General features: G+C 37.8%; 2 protein-coding genes and 1 long non-coding RNA gene across 4 annotated transcripts in view; 1 reads left to right on the top strand and 2 right to left on the bottom strand.

The window, feature by feature from the left end:
- mrps33 (mitochondrial ribosomal protein S33) overlaps window positions 1–17,814 on the bottom strand; it is a 216,316-nt gene that overhangs the window by 44,283 nt on the left and 154,219 nt on the right. The gene's annotated exons all lie outside the window — the stretch shown is intronic.
- tmem178bb (transmembrane protein 178Bb) overlaps window positions 1–17,814 on the top strand; it is a 105,927-nt gene that overhangs the window by 35,179 nt on the left and 52,934 nt on the right. The window lies entirely within an intron of this gene.
- Window positions 17,178–17,814, bottom strand: part of LOC140282969 (uncharacterized) — a 65,180-nt gene continuing 64,543 nt past the window's right edge. Inside the window, exon 2 of the long non-coding RNA XR_011909963.1 lies at window positions 17,178–17,398. This is a non-coding gene — a long non-coding RNA (uncharacterized lncRNA). The remainder of the gene's footprint in view (window positions 17,399–17,814) is intronic.

The following is a 17,814-nucleotide window of genomic DNA, read 5'->3' on the forward strand; positions in this document are numbered from 1 at the left end:
CTTTAACGGAGGCATGGTAGAACACAAAGATCTTTACGAACAAACACAAAGGTTTCTACGAAACATTAACAAATCAAAGCCTCTCCAAACGGGAGGAACAAAACAGGCTATGAAAACTTACCGTGAATAAACTAGGTCTAAAGAATAATTTATCAGGAAATAAAGGATGCACTCTGCAGGAGGATTGCTGCACTGCAGGCTCAAGGAATCTGTGGCTGACTGTGGAAAAGAACGCTAGAATGAGGCTCATGACACGAGGCAACAAACTACGATTTAGGTTTTGAAATCACTAACGTCCCTCTTGTTTCAGGTACCTTGCCCTTCCTCCTGTGTCAAGTGTCTGATTGTCTTCCCTGATTCCCAAAGTGTTTCCACCTATTCCCCTTGGCTCATCTTGTGCTCAAATAGTCTGCGTCTCCCTTGTCTTGTGCCAGTGTGTTGTTTCTGTTATGAGCTTCATTATTCACGTCTGATTCCACAGTTTCCATGTCCCTTGTTTCCACAGCCACAGAATCCTCGAGCCTGCGGTGAGCGATCCTCCTGCAGAGCATATCTTTTTGTTGTAATTCATTCTTTAAGCCATAGCTTTAGTTTTCACCACGGTAAGTTTCATAGCCTGGTTTTGTTCCTCTCGTTTGGAAAGATTTTGAGTTCTTAATGAACCCTCTGCTAGTGGAGCGATTATTTTTGTTATATTTTAAAAAATCTTTGTGCTGCTGTTAAAGGTGTGCTTACGTTTATTATTAAGTTTCATAGTGCCTCTATTTTAAGAGAGCGTCTTTCGTTTAAGTCCGCCTCAATAGGAGAGCGTGAGTTATTTTGTTATCTTTCATAGCCTTTCAGTTTTCCTCCTGGAGTGGAGAGGTTTGGTTTGATAATTTTAATAGCTGCACTCTCCTCATCCATAGTTATTGAGGAGAGCGTTCAGGAGTTTCACAGCCCTTTCTTTTGCTCTGTGAGGAGATCCTTAACCTGCTGTTGATATTAATAAACATTCTTGACTCTGAACTCGACCCTGCATCTGTGTCCTGTCTCCTGAGGCCCTGACAATCTTGGTCTCAATCTAATGTTAAAGGAACACGGTTTAAAGTGCAGCGCTTTGTGGCGCCATCTAACTATCCCCATTCCTTTCCTTATGTGGACTTTGTGACTTTCTAAACAAAATACTTAAGGAAGATGTCTACTCTGACATCATATGAGTCATACAGATTGTATTAAATGATAAGAACTAGGGGTGTGACGAGATATCGTGCCCTCTCTATTTTTTTATTTCTGAGGACAACGTTTAATTTTCCATTAACTACTCCACCAATAAGGGCCCAGTTATCTCGAGATGGCCTCTACCAATCAAACTTTATCTCTGGTTGTTCAAATGAAAACTGCCTGTAATTTCATGTCATAAGACTGGGTTTCATACTAGTTTAAATAAAGATTAAAGATTAAAAGTTTGGTCAGGTTTGGACCATGCCAGACATTTATCCTGTTATTCTGGCTAAATAACTTTTTCAACATGGCGTCTTAGTATTACCTATGTCATTGTGCAGGAAAGACTTGCACTCAGATGATGGGCAAATTTCTCTCTCCAATTTCTATTTATGCATAAAATGGAATTCTTTTGGACTAACAATTGCTCTGGCAGCTAGGCCTGGACAAATTTGAAACTGTTTGACTTGTAGATTATAGATCTAAAATAGACATTTTAGAATATATCGCTGGACTCATTGGCATCAACAACCATTGTCTGAAAACCACAGAGAGCTCTTTAGAGCTTGGCATGGTGACGTCACACACTTTAATAGCAAAGAGAACACTGGTTCTATGATGTCAGTAGCTTAAATAAGACAGCTTCCTCGCATTCCTGAGAAGGCTGATCAGTGGAACCTAATTTGGAATTTCTTATTCTAAACTGATGAATTCAAAATTGTGTTAAATGTAGTTAATTTTACAATGAGATATGTATTTTCTAACTATGCTATATTTGCTATATTGTATATTACCTTTATTTGTATGCACAATTTCAAATAGCATGAAGTGTTTACTTGTTGAAAAGAAATGTAGAAAAAAAAATCTCAGCTTGCTTGGGCCTCTAGCTCTTAGTGCCACATATTTTTTAACAGATTAAGTTTAGAACATTGCTCAGTATTCTCATCACCCGCCTCCAGCTACAAAAAACTCACCCTCCCTGGTGACACAGTCTATCTGTCAAATCGCTGCAGTGTCATCCCGCACCTCAATCATGGAATTAACACAGGAGAGCAGCAGATGGGTGAAGAGGCAGCTGGAGAGACTGAACCAGAACGAAGCTACAAGTCCAGATTGCGTCAGCCCCCGAATCCTGAATTTTTGTATGGAACAGCTTTGAGATTCTAGAGCACCTCTTCATCGTGAGTCAGGAAAAAGTCTCAGTGATGTTGAATCCATTCTGGCTTGTACTGGTACCTAAAAAAACCCATCCATTTGCCCAGTGATTTCAGACCAATTGGAGAGTACTGGAGAGACTGTTACTGTCTCACATAAGCAACAAATGACCACCTATCAAGAATCACAGAAGTTTTATTTTCGTCTTGGGGCTGGTTTTAGGGATGCAATCATTTGCCTGCTTCAACCAGCGCTTTCTGATTTGAACAAAAGAGCCAGCAGAAAAATTCAGTCACTTGAGGAAATGTTTATGGATTTTAGAAGGACCAGGAATAAGCTAAAATCGTTAGCCTAATTGCCTAAGTCATATTTCAATGTCTTAGCCTTAGGTAGTTATGCTATTAGGCTAACAAAATGTATTTATTTCCTGGGAGAAGAGGTGAAAGTAGTGGAAGACTACAGACACCTGGGTGTTCACCTGGACAACAACTTAAAAGGGAAATGCAACACTAAAACTCTCTTCAAGATGTGACAGAGCAGACTGAACCTCTTGAGGAAGCCAAGGTCCTACAATGTCTGCACCAAAATGTTTCATACTTAAGTCTGTTGAAGAGTGTGCAATCTGCTTTGCAGTCATTTGTTGAATCAGCAGATTCAGAGCCAGTGACTCAAAGAAATTTAACAAGCTGATAAAAGAGGCTGGCTCTGTGCTAGGACTGCTCTGAGAGCTAATTATGTCAATTATGTGTCGAAAAGCGGTTAAACATTTTGGACAACACTGCACACCCCGTACTTAAAATATTGCTAAAGAAAAGTTGTGTTCTCAGTCAATTAATTTTTTCCCTTTTTTTTTTTTTTTACATTTGCTATTGAATAATGTCTGGTTTCTTTGTCTTTTTTTTTAATTGTTTAAGCTGCAAAAATAATTTTCCCTTATGACATTAATTAAGTAAAATCCAATTCAGTTTAATCCAATTCAGTTTAATCCAGTTCAGTTTAATTAAATCCAAAAAATTCTTTCCTTCATGCTGAACTAAGGACCAGATGCTGCATGGAAGACGCTAGTTTGGTAACATGCTAACCTCTGTAGATATCTATGTCACGCATATTGATAGACGTGTCTGGCATAGCATCAAAACGGTTTCTTTAAAGTTTTTAAACTAATATCCTAAATCTTGCAGGAAAATGACTTCATCATATTTGGGGGAAACAAATATATTTCTGTTTGAAATCCCCTTTTTTTAGAAGTTGCCAAACTCTACATCTACTTTTTTTGATGACTAAATAACCATCTGACAGTCACAATCAGTTCACACTTTGAGCAATCAGAATGCAGGAGCTGGGGTTTGAGCTATTTTCAGGAGATATTTCTTGACATAAGATTTACCACAATCCTGATAATATGTCACTGTATGTTTGAATAGGCTAACCAGCTGGAAAAGAAGTAGTCTATCATCGTATACAATGATAATCATAGGTGTTAGATTTAAGCATATCTTCTTAGACTGTGCACAATATACAAATCTATCTAGATTGCTGTTCTAGCTTGTTAATACACAAGCAATGTCTCTGTAATTATAAGCAAATAGCTTCAGGCCACAGAGGACGCACACATAGTCTCACACAAATGCATACAGACATGTCAGCAGGAGCAGGAGTGTGTGCATATGCTCACTCAAATGTTCAAACCACTGTCAGGGCCGTGATAATGACTATGTGTTAAAATCTGCCAGCAGCCTCCAGGATCTACTCCTCCTGCATTTAGAATGGTACATGCTAGGATTACAGCCATGATAGAAGTGCCAGTGATATTTCAGGCTAGTCCAGACCTATAGTGGACTCATTGTAGTGCCAGATACCCCTTTTATAAGCCACTGAGACAGGACTAGAAGAGGAAAAAGAGAAAACACCGAGGAAGATAAAGGCTGAAAAGGACAGAAGGAGAAATGAGAGAGAAGGGGAGAGCAGCCTGCAGTATGTGTGAGGAAGGCTGTCATCATCATTCAAATGTGATACAAATTTCATATCTCTAACAGATTCCACACTTTACTAGAAATATGAATTTGAATCAAGACAGGAAATAGGCAAAAAACATAAAAACAAAATGAATCCAGTAAAAGTCTTGTAGCGACACAGGTCTTATTTTTCACTGAAAAATTCACCTGTATTTGCAGTTCCCATCTCTCCTCTCCAATACAATGCTGATGCCACAGGATGAAAGCCACCACTGTTTCACTCACCGAATCAGAAAAATCGATTCCATCAATATGTAGAATAGTTCTGCTATCTTCTGTCTATGGTTAACATCAACCACTAGCAAGCAGTGTACTCTGCAAGCTCTCTGAAAGCATTGAAACAAGTCCTGATTTCACAACATTTTATATAGGTCCCAGAAGTCTGGCTCAGCTCTCAATCAAAATCATACTCCCAAAAACATAAATAATGTTGCAAAACCAAAATAAATGTTTATGGTTTGAGTTTGAATCAACATGCGGCTGTAACTCAGGAGGAAGAGCAGTCACCCACCAATCAGAAGGAAGGTCGGTGGTTCGACTCTGGCTTCCCCAGGATACATGTCGAAGCGTCCTTGGGCAAGACACTGAACCCCATGTTGCTCCCCCAGTGTATCATTGGGGGTATGAATGTGTGTGAATGCTTAGAAAGCACGTAGTTATGTGTATCTTAAGACGTGCTGTATGAGTGTGTGTGAGTGGGGTGAATGTGGCATGTAGTGAAGCGCTTTGAGTGGTCAGTTAGACTAGAAAAGCGCTATACAAGTACAAGTCCATTTACCATTTAACATATAATTAAATAATAAAACTTTTATATTTCTGACACTATAAAGTAGGTAACAAAATATTAACTTTGAAACACATAATTATCTTTCTCCAGTGTCCAGGCAAAAAATTAAAGTAAGCTGATTCAGTTTAATTGTATTATGAGTTATGATGACTGTTTTTAGTCATGCGAGACAGAAGCTGGACAGGGACTGATTTTCAGTCTAGGAAAAGTGAAAAGTATAACACTGCAGAAATGTAAAAGGAAGCATTAAAAAAAAAAAAAAAAACCTCTCAACTCACTCGAACCCTTCTCCAACTCCAATCCACCTCCAAGCCCAAAGCACTAAAGGACTGTGTGGTGAAATAAAAACAAACAAAGAAACCAATACAGGGGACTAAAAAACAGAGGAGCTGAATAAACACTATCATACTAAGATCTAAGAATTTTTTCATTTTGTAGATTTGCAATGAGGAAACACTAGAAAAAGATAAAAGCATTGCTAAAATGTTCTGGTTTATAATCCTAAAAGGATAAATAAAAGATGAATTAGAAAAAAAGACATTGCAGGGCTATATCAATGATAAAATTGCAGTTCTTTGTAGTTTATATGTAAAATTATTATCATTTTTATCAGCAGTTCAGAAAGCTGAACAATTGAAAAAACAGTCTTTTGGTTTCTATGTGAGTTTTTCTTTTTATTATCGTCACACTGTCAGTGGACATCAGGAATTTCTTCTCAGTAAAGGCCTCTGCGTTCTCCTGAGCCCGTGAGGCAGCACAGATTCAACAGCCTCGACCTAATATTAAGCTAATAATACATTAAAGTTGCAGTGCAGCATATCGAATTTATATAGATGAAATTTTTCAATTGACAATTAACATGAAAGACCGGTGTTGTTCATTGAATCCACAATGTAAACGGCAGAGGCTTCAAGGTCAAAGTCAGCTTTATTATCCCTGATGGACAGATTGTGGCACAGCAGCAGCAAGCACACAAATAAATCAAACAAGCAGAAATACGACAGGTCACTCATTTAGAACATAAATGGCAGCAGTGACAAAATAGGTCATACACATAGACTCAATGCAGAATCCATCTGAGCGTCTGGTCAATTTTTTGTTTTCTGCCAACTGATATTCAGATGTTATTGTTAAAAAAATTACCTGTCTCTACATGTCTTCTCAGCGGTCATAGTCCTCATTCCTAATTTGAAATCATCATCATTCTCAAAATATGATCCAGGTGGTAGCATCCATATGGATCATGATGAAATATCGCTGGTAAGCAATTAGAATTGTAAAAAGCTAAACGTGTATACACTGAGCAGATGAAGCAATGTTAGTAGCCTTTTTTCCTGAACTGAACACTTGAACCATCTATTAAGCAGCCATGAGGAATAATCCAGATTAGCCACACTGGCAATGTGTGGGACAGTCATTCCACCAGTTTCAAAGAATTTGTAACTTGAAGTTGTCGTGAGTACAGCTGCATGTGAAAGATAACAATTGCGTTAATGACTGTTCAGTCACAGTGTAATGAGAATGCTTTCTTTAGCCAAAACCATGAATGCTTTATAACCCTATCCAATTATTTACCAAGTGTTGTTATTTTCTAAAGCAACAGTCCTACTGTCAGCTTGATGGTCAAGCGTTGGTTTTCAATGATTGCACAGGAGTTATGTCACATGGAAATGATGCTATTATCAAACAATATGAAATTTGTTGAGTGTAAAACACATTTGTCCTGGAAAAAGATAACCAACTTTTCATTGGAGTCACTCAGCAGCTGTCAAAACAAGATCAATGTCAGATTTAATCATTAAACAAGTTGCTAGGGCAGACAATAACCTGTTTTCAAGCTTTGACTGATAAAAACATAGCACCACAGCTTCGTGTTTTACGGTCAACAAAGAAAAACTTCAAGCATTATAGAACTAAGAATGTGGTTTCATCTGAAAAGTTGTTCATATATGTTAGCATTCAAAGCACGGATTATCAGCTTTTACGGTCTACAATTTAACAGCCATTCTAAGATCTGGGTGCTTGTCTAAAGGTAACACCATGGCTCATCCTTGTGACTGTAAAAGGAAATCCAGGCTGTCTGCATGTGGGTCAGCTCTTTGATGTAAGCCTGAGTTAGCACACTGCTTAGGTTAGCTCCAGCTGTCTCACAGCATGCAAGTATGGCATGACATATATCTGACCATACAAATACATGCAAACCAATTTCATATATATGTTCAGATTTAACATCTATAGCTTAAACAACAAAAACATGAATGAGTTAAATATATACCTGCTTTTACCAACTTTAATACTTACACGGCAAAATGTCTGTGCAATACATAGCATTCGCAATAGACTAATTTTTTGCTCTATAAATCTTGAGGATATTACTTAATTTGCTTAAATGGACAGGTTGCTTCAGTGTGCGATAATAACCAGATATGAGAGCAAGAACCTGGAACATTTTTAATGAGAAAGACACCAGTTAGACGTGGGGAAAACAGTCTAAATATGGTCATCTCTCAGTATATCTTACTTAATCTATCCAAGCTGAAGGAGCAAAGTTACTATATCAGCAGTTTAATGCTGCATTTCTCATGTGCAGATGTGACTGTGGATCAGGTGTTGCAGTGACCGTCCACCCATCAGAAGCACTTTCATCTCCTGCACCTCCACAAGACACTGAACTCTACATTTCCAATTACGTGCTCATTGATGTGTTAGAGTGCATGTACAGTTTTTGCTAAATATAGATTGAAGTGTGTTGGGATTATAGTTCATGTTATAATTATTCATTACGCACAGATTGAAAGATCAGCATGTGAAAGAGGTGCATACGGGAGCAATGTGTCTCATTATCTCCCATTATCTGTCATTAAATTAAAAAATATTTGCATTTGAATGAGAATGTAAACTAACTACCAGCATCAAATTGAACGTCACAATAAAGCTGGACAATGGATGGAAGCCAGAATCATTCCATCCATCCATTTTCTATACCCACTTTATCCAACGTAGGGTCGCAGGTGGGCTGGAGCCTATCCCAGCTGTCATTGGGTGAGAGGCGGGGTGCACCCTGGACAGGTCGCCAGTCCATCACAGGGCCACACAGAGACAAATGAGACAAGCAACCATCCGTGCTCACACTCACTCCCATGGTCCATTTAGAGTCATCAATTAACCTAACATACATGTTTTCCCCACAGAAAGATCCTAGTTGAGATACGAATCAGGAACCTTGTAACTGTAAAGCAACAGTGTGTAACGCCAAAACCATGCAGCCTAACTTGCTAAATAAAAAGTTCTATAAATGTATCATTTGGAAAAGTACATGCTTGTCATCTAGGCAGCAAAGGTTCTGTTTGCATCAGTAATATAGTGTGCTTTGTTGACTTGGCATACATAAAATACTGGAATCTGTTTCATGAGTCCAAAAAAGCAAAGGTTTGTCATACCTTAAGGCTACCTCTGACATTTGATCTTAATTGCTTCAAATTGTGCAAAAACAGGTTCAATATAAAGACTGAGCTATGCTAAATAACTTCTCAGTGATCCTGTTCTTTCCAGTTCTTTGACAAATGTTTTGGCTGAATCAAATACTTCATAAACATGTACAACAATAATTTTACAATATACATACAAATAATAATATACAACATTTTTAAGACCAATTTACTGGCTATTCATTTTGGTAAAATACTCAGCAGTGGAGGAATAGGCTTCATGTAAGCACACTGGCATTTCTGCTTCTCCAAGATTACTAAAACCTGACATTTAATTTGTTTCCATAAGAGATTTTGCTTTCACATCATATTCAGGTCGAACAAAGTAGTGTTCAAATTAGAGTAACAGGAATTGTGTTAACAGCAAGTCTGAGTCACTGCAGACACTGCGGGAGAGTTGCTGACAGAGGTGCCAGTTACAACTTATGATTGAAAAAAGGTTCTTTGGTCTGAAGTTTTTATAAAGATTCAATTCTATGTCACTTCAGTTTTATTTATATAGCACCAAATAACAACACATTGTCTCAAGGCACATGAAAGATGCTGTCCACTTCAAGCTAAATATAATTAAATTTATTTTGATTGAATCATAATCCAACAAAATAAAATTCATTAAAATCCAAATGAGTACAATTCATACAATGCCAATTCCAAAAAAGGTTACCTGTATAAGGAAACCAACAGATTTTATTGAAACTTCTCTTCAATTTAATCCACCATGCTGGGCATCCACAAGATGACAGTGGAGAGAAACACTTCGCTTTAAAAGGAAGGAACCTCCAGCAGAACCTGAACCAGGAAGGGCAGCTCTCTGCCTCAACCTTTTTGGGGTTGAGAGGACAGAGAAGAGGGGTCAATAACCCCAGGCCAGGGATACCTGCTATGAAAGAGACGCACAAGTTAATGACAAATTTATGTCATATGTACACGGAGAGAGAAGAGAGCAGAGTGAGGAGAGGTGCACCACGGGCGGTCTCCAGCAGTCTATGCATTTAGCACCACAACTAAGGGATGTTGCTGGGTCAAGATCTCTCAAATATGAGATCTCTAAAATATGGGGAAGTTTGTCCATTAAGAGTCATATATGTGAGGAGAAGAATTTAAAATTAAAATCTGAACTTAACAGGGAGCCAATGAAGTGAAGCTAAAACTGTGAGGTAAAGGACAGATCCTACTAAAAAATAACTCCAAGGAATCTCACAGAAGTTAAATAAGAAAGGTAACTTATCCATGTAGGGTAACAGTATAGCTAGACAGTGTCAACCTGAGGGAGATAAATTCAGTCTTGTCTGAATTTATAAACAGACAATTCAGAGTAATCCAAGTCTTTTTGTCTCTGAGACAGGCTTGTTGTATAAGTATAGCTGAGTATCATCAGTACAGCAATGGAAACTTATGTCACGCTGTCTGATCATATTACCAGCATGTATATAGTATCAGTCCAAGCAAAAAAAAACCTGTGGAATTCTATGACTAACTCTGGTGTGTGAGGGAGATTCCTCATTTACATGAACAAACTGAAATCTATCAGATAATTATTACTCAGACCATCCTAATACAGTTCCTTTCCCAATGTTCAATCCTCTCCAATAGAATTTTATTGATCGTATTAAATTCAGCACTGAAATCCAACAGGACAAGTACAGACACAAGTCCACCATCAGAGATCAAGAGGATTTCTGTGCTACAAACCCTGAAACTGACTGAAACTCCTAAATCAGAATATTTCATGTAAATCACTGGGTTGCAACAGGGATATTGGTTATAGGTCTATACTTTGCTTGCAGTCCTAGATCTGAAGTAGGTTTTTTTAAGTAAAGATTTGATTACAACAACTTTAAAAACCTCTAGTACAAAGCTTGTCAACAAAGAGAGATTGATTAAAGACAATATAGAAGTGCTGATGAAGAGGAAAACCTAATGGAACCTAAACGGGGTCTAAAATACAAGTTGAAGGTTTGTATTAAGGTGTGGTTGTTGTTAGTTCAGAGAGTTCTTTAGGACAGATACTGTCCAAACACAAATTTGGTCTTACAGACAGCTGTTCTTGATAATACATCAGTGACAAAAGTAAAATGGATTCCATGACTTTTCTCTTTGACTGAAACAAATTTATTGGTGAAGAAGCTCACAAAGTCATCACAACTGAGAGTTAAAGGAATACATGGCACATACAGTACATAGTTATTTTTTTTAAATATATCAACCTTGCAGCTCCTTAAAGACCATAAATCAAAGCAGGATTAATCAAAACGAGAAGACCAAATGCTGAAACATCAGCAAATTGACTCGTAATTAATTCCCTGCTGAAGTCACAAGCCCCAGGAGAGTCAAGTCTCAGTTGACCACAAGCTAGCTGAAAGATTGCTTGCTGTCAAAGCTGTTAGTTCCAGCAGCTACCTTTTTGCAGAGAGCAACTTTAAAAGGTCATCAGTCAAAATATTTTTTTAACCACTTCCTCTCTGAAGCAAAACGTTTTTTTCAAAAACGTTCAAAATGTTTTTTTCTTTTGACACTCAAGTGGACTTATCTTATGGTTACCTACATTTAATTCACATGATGGGGTAAATGAGATCTTAGCAGTTTGGTAGCACAGTTTTGAAAGTGTTATGTGTCACATAACATCCTCTAAATAGCGAAAATTACCCATCCACAGCTCTGTAAATCCTCTGTTTGGAGGCACAGCAATACACTGCTGACACTCTACTCAAGTTTCCATGATGCAGCATTTAATGGTTTCCACTGTGCATAGAAAAAATTACGGACAGTTGGTGTTCGTGAATACAGGGTGGTCAGGCAGTAGTTTGACCCCAGCCTCTTCAACCTGCTCAAGGCTTCTGCTGCCGTCTGACTCTGCATCCTCCCTGCTGAGATAACACAGCATCAGCTTGGCTGTGTTGCTCTCCAATCTAATCCCATGGGTCTGGGTGTGTGAGCATGGAGGAGAGATAGAGGGAAAGATGAAGTAGGTCACACAAAAAATTAGGCCATGCAGGGCTTGAACTATAGCAGGACCTCCCATCTGGCAAGAGTTGTCCACCCTATAAGCCATGAGCACAACTGAAACAGGTCAATGCAGCTGGCTCAGGTTTCCACAGGGCATGTTTCCCACTCTGAACACAGTATTTAACAATGCACATATAATGATTTGTTTATTCAGAATTTATTAAGACAACTTGAGACATTTGACAGTGGTGTGAGTGATATGCGACATGATGAAATAATCTCGTTTTATAATATTTAGATTTAAAAGATGCCATACTTACTTCATGTGCCTCTGACAGGCTGAAACATTAGATCTGGCTATTCTAATGAGACCGAATGAATGTCAGGTAAGGAGTTTGACCAGCCTAATACAATAGGGGGCTGCTTGTACTCTGTTTGGAGCCGGCCTATGTACACTGAGAGGGGGCACTGTGATCCTAATCGCTATTTCTTTCATCCTCTAAAGTCATTGCAGGTCTTTTCAGTCCTATCCTGTACAGCTAGCAAATTAACCAATACAGATATATTTCAGGATGTTGTCAATGGTGACCATAAGTGGTAAGCAGGTGTTGAGAAAGGGGAGGCTGTTGAACATTCCTTACAAAAATGATAATAATTCAAACATTTTTTAATGTTATTGCAAGAGAGATACCATAAAAAATACAAAAACAAAAATAAATCAATGTATATAATAGTACAAGACATAAAAGAGAGTTGACTAGACCAAACAACACAGCATAGCATTTAAGGACAAAACATTTTTAAAGTGGACATGGCATGAACTAGTCATATTGTCATTTTATTCTTATTATTGAGTACCTACATTAGCTAGCAACATTAGCAACCATCATAATTGCACATGCTTGTTATTATTTCAGAATTAATGAAAGCTCCCCTTGGGGAAAGCCTCAAAAGGATTGGGGGAAGTGTCTTCTGATTGGTTGAATTCCTGCAGGCTTGCTATGGGGGCAGGGGAGGAGATGTTGAAGACTGATGAAGCACACTGCTGGTGTTACAACTCATAAACAAAAGAAAAACACTTTGACAAATCCACTACGTTTTTGACCATCCAAATCCAGCAATGCCTGTTTGAGACAAAGCAGCCTCAACAAAGATTACAGCAGCACGTCTGTTTGGTAAATGTACTCATTACCTGCAGCAGTATGAATTGTGTTGTCATTCATTATAAAGTATAAAGTCATTCAGTTCCTTTATACAATTTTTTCTGTACACTCCTGTGTTAATAGGTGCTGACATTGTACGTATGGTAAAACTAGAAAATGTAATGATGCTTACATACTCCCCTGGTTAACAGCCTTGACTTTCAGCTTCAGTCTCCCTGTATAGCTATAGAACTTGTTCTTAAAACAGTCATGCGTGAAGTGCAGCAAACAAATCTTTTTGTGACTGTGTTGATGGACAGATAAACCAAACTATATCCACTAATTCAAGATGGCTGGGTCTTTACTTGCTCTTACAACTACAACACATATTCTTGGAGACCCACACCAAAACAAAATGATGTCCTTTGAGAAATAGCTGCGGATCACTCATTCCATGCAGCACCAAAACTTCTAATTTTGAAATTGTTGGGGCATGCTGGATGTAGAATTTTACTATTCATCGATATGATGATAGTGGTTAAGTTGCGAAAAAAAAGTATTTTGAGAGTTAATGATAACTGGATAAAAAAGTTACTTCTACATAAAATACTTAAAGGTGCTATATCTCCTTTTTGAGCTTTGGACCTTTAAGGTGATGATACATCAATAACATGGCAGATAAGACAAAAAACATGGAAAAAACAACTGCCCTTTAAGTGACAGTGGGTAGTTTGGATGGGTGGGTGAAAGCATATTATGTAGCATTAATTATTATTATCATCTTTATCACCAAACCTAAATCATTCAGAATATACGGGGAAAAGAAGTTAAAAAAAAAAAAAACTGAATAAAACTAATGTCCTAATCACTAATATATTTATATTGAAATGTAACACTTTCACAATTGTTAGAAATAAGAAATTAACAAGTACATTTATTCAAAAATATATTAATATCATGATGAAGTAAAGTAATATTCTCACAAGAAAATAAATGCATGAGACCGAATGAATGTGAGGTAAGGAGTTTGACCAGCCTAATACAATAGGGGGCTGCTTGTACTTAAGCTGGTTATATAGGAAGCGGAGAAAAAAAATAAAAACAAACAACAAAACATTACAAACATTACCATATCAGTACTACTAATAGTACACATATGCAATACAAACATATAAGCATACATAAATCCATACAAAGATACATTCCAAGACATGTGTCCATAACATCTTCTTAGATGGTTATGGATAGCATTAGATGGTTAGCTTTAGAGCAACATTAAATTTCAACTTAAAAGGAGAATTTGCCCATTTTCATAGAAGCTGGTGCAGTTTTTTCCCAAGGTCTTATTAGAATGATGAGACATGCTTTGGTCAAAATATCATCTGGATTAACCATAACAGCTGTCTTTTCACCCCTATTAAAACAGCACTCCTCAGAGCAGCCTGTTTAAGGAGTGGGGAAACGAACAGTCTGTCACTCTGCCTCCCTCTTCCTGTTGGTTTCCCTGGGGTCGGAACAAACAGCTTTCTCCTACCATGGCAAATACTCCTACCCTGCTGAGCAAAAGCAGGGAGAGAGAAATTTTGTCAAACGGAACATGACTGACTTATAGAACTGTGCAACCATATCAGTTATGATACAAAGTTGACCCTCAACAAGACGGAGCTCCCAGAGAGGTTCAATCATCAAGGCATCAAAATGAAGTTGGTGAACAATTCTCTCGATATTGATGTAGTTAATTTATTGATACTGCGAAAGAAACTGTCTGGCACACTGGAAGGTAAGTTACTATTACCAGGAAGCAATGCTTTTTCATCAGTAATGGACCAAGCAGTAGTAATTAATGTGAACCCCTTACTGTTGCGCTTAAAGATCTTTTTGTATATTAACACTATGAAATATTATTCGTGGAGATGTACATTTGATTTTTATTTGTTTTTTAAAACACATAGATAAACTAAACACGAAATATGCACCAAGAGTGGTACAGTTGGCATTTAAAGTAGCAGAGGCTGCGGGCGTTGGTGCATCAACTTCATCAACTAAGCTGTTAGTGCCAGCTTGTGCTAAACAGCAAAATGTTAACGGCACAACTTCTTTTGAGTCCTGCATTGAACTGGCACAAGTCAGTAAAACAGTCCAATGAAAAGTGGTTGCTACACAGTCTTTTGCTAACTCTTGAACAGGGCCAAGGAAATGTATTTTTTTTATCTAGGGAGCACAAAGCAAACTGCAAAGTTTGTGTTTTTTATTTGATGTTTTTCAGTCTCTAGTGACTTAAGTCACCCAAATGCTCTTTTTTCATGATGTATCACAACCTGCTTTAGTGGCAATAATACAAAACAGACTGAGTTGGGGAAAATGAACTGGACAAAACAGGACACAGCAAACAAGATCTGACAAAGGATGGACAGAGGAAATTAGGAAGTATATTTACAGATGTAATGCAATTAAGCAAAAGCCGTGGGGCAATCAACAAACAAAACCAGATATAGGGCAGAAGTCAAAACTCAGCAGAATACAGAATGGAAGACAATTCATGTTAACAAAGACAAAAATACGGGAAAATCAAAAAACACTCACTTGGGAAGACCTGGATACAAACCTGCAGCCCCACTCTTTCAGTGCAATCGCTTCCAGTCAGAACCAGTAATGGAGAGGAAATGGTGTCTGGCTCTGAGATGTTTGTAGAAGGCTGAAGGGCAATTTGGCTAAAATGACTGAGTTAGAAATCCATTTGAGAGAGCAGAAGCATTAAGCCTCACTCAGCACAGGAGGGAGGGCATCTCAATGAAGGGGTGTGATGAGCAATCTAATGTGTCTCCGGGTGCAAAAAATATGCCAATGGTTTGGACAACAGCTGAGGAAGGCTTGGGCGTTGTCCAAATAAATGAGCAGCAGTTAGGTTAATGCAACTCTCAGAAGTCAGAAAATCAGAGGGTGAGAGTGCAGTGCAGCTTCAAATCAAGGAGATATACAGGATATTGGATGTTTCAAGATAGCAACAGATCACTCCTCAGCTTTCTCTTTGCTCACAACTACACTATTCTATTTTGTGATATTTTGAGTGTGAGTGTGGATGTTCAAATGACCAAACTGTAAATTTGTTGATGTAGTAAAAGCTTATTTTTTCGACATGATTTAGGGGGATTTGTTTATGTGATAAGAAAACATATGAAAACAATATTTTCAAATGTTTGGTAATGCAAGACAAGTTGTGTTAGAGGGATCTATTGTGTGTCAAGTCAATTTTCTTGTTGTACTCTCCTTGTATTCACTAAAGGGGTGGACTGGGACCGAGAATTAGGTCAAGACTTTGTTCACGACCACCCCATTATCGAGACAAAACATTTGCCAGGGGTCTAGGTTTCTGGAGACTTTTTATTGCAAGAACAGCAGCACATCACTAAATAAGCTATTAGAATATGTTTTTAAAATGAAAATGACCTATTTGAAAGAGGGGACAACAAACACCATAAGACCAGGCCAGATACCTGCTGAGAAAGAGAAACACAAGTTAATGACAACAATGTCATATGTATGAAAAAAAGAGAACAGAATGAGGAAAGATTTATCATGGGAATACAGGCCTATACCAGCATAACTATGGGATGTTTCATGGCCACCTGAGCCACCCCAAACAATAAGCTTTGTCAAAAAGGACAGGAAATTATTTTGACTGTTGGTATGGTTTGAACAAATTATTGAGACTGTAGAACCATTTAGAGCAGGACAGGTACTTTCAAAAATAAGATATTTGACAGGTGATTGGAAGAAGCCTTTTACTGTCAAGCCGATAACTAAAATTTAGATGATGTAACAAATGAATGAATATGTGTTTTCTCTGTTGAAAAAAACTGTTTGTAAATTGTCAGGTTAGAATTTGGTTTTAATGTTTGCCTTTTTGGAACAAGGGGCTTATTTGGATTCAGGCAAGGCTGATCCTTCCTTGTTTGTGATTGCGCAAATCTCACGAGAATACAATGGCTTTGCAAGGTTAATCATGACCCTAAACCAGGGGTCAGCAACCCGTGTCTCCGGAGCCTCATGCGGCTCTTTCATCCTTATGCTGCGGCTTTGTGTGACTTGGGAAAATAAATTAAAAAGTGTACAATTAAAGTGTATTTATTTGTGTTAGCTATTATTGTGATCTTGAAATATTAAAATAAAATAATATTTTATTATTTGTATTATTTTTTGTCGCTCAAAATATGGGTCACAGTCGCCGAAATATACCCGCCAAAACGCTGTACATTTATCTAGACTTTCAACGCCAGGTAGGCCAAGTATGGAGAAATGTAACAAAAGAAAAATATTTGAAGAAAATAGAACATTCAACACTCTCTGATGAGAGTGGCTTACCTGTGTGTCTGATTTATGGCGACAAGAGACCTTAAACACGACGTGTTTTCTTTTAATTGTTTTTTTGAGAGTACATAATGTTCAAAATGTTTTCATTACATAAATGAAATTTAATTTTCTCTGTAGCACCTCATGGATTTCGTAAGCAACACACTATAGTTGTTTATACAAAGCGTAAAGTTGAAAAAAACAATATCTTCATTTTAGATGTCAAAAGGTATTTGCGGCTCCCAGTGTTTTCTTTTTCGTGGAAACCAGGTCCAAATGGCTCTTTGAGTGTTAAAGGTTGCCGACCCCGCCCTAAACCCATGTCCCCACCGAAACTGACAGTCCCAATGACCTTCTGTCTGAACGAACTAAAAGTAACCAAGCAGAATAAATATTTTACATATTGCAGCCTCAGTGATTAAAGTGGTATTTTACAGCATTATGAAAAATAAAAGAGATTAATGAATGTGATCATTTGAAAATTGCTATCTGTTATTACATTCTTCTGCATGTTTAAATTTTAGGGTCAAACCATCATGCCTTCAACAAACATATTTCAGAGTAAAGCATGGGGTGCAGACGGCACCGCAGATAGTCATGAATGGGTAATTCAGATTTCCAGAAATTGTAGTCTCCTGGGTTTGCTTATTTATATCAGTGTACATGACTGCGAGCTGCAGGTTAAAGAGGCAGGGGGTATTATCGTGGTTGTCTTTGTTTGTGCACTT

This window comes from Leuresthes tenuis, unplaced genomic scaffold (assembly GCF_036924035.1).
Source record: "Leuresthes tenuis unplaced genomic scaffold, fLeuTen1.0.hap1 SCAF_23, whole genome shotgun sequence".
Taxonomy (NCBI): domain Eukaryota; kingdom Metazoa; phylum Chordata; class Actinopteri; order Atheriniformes; family Atherinopsidae; genus Leuresthes; species Leuresthes tenuis.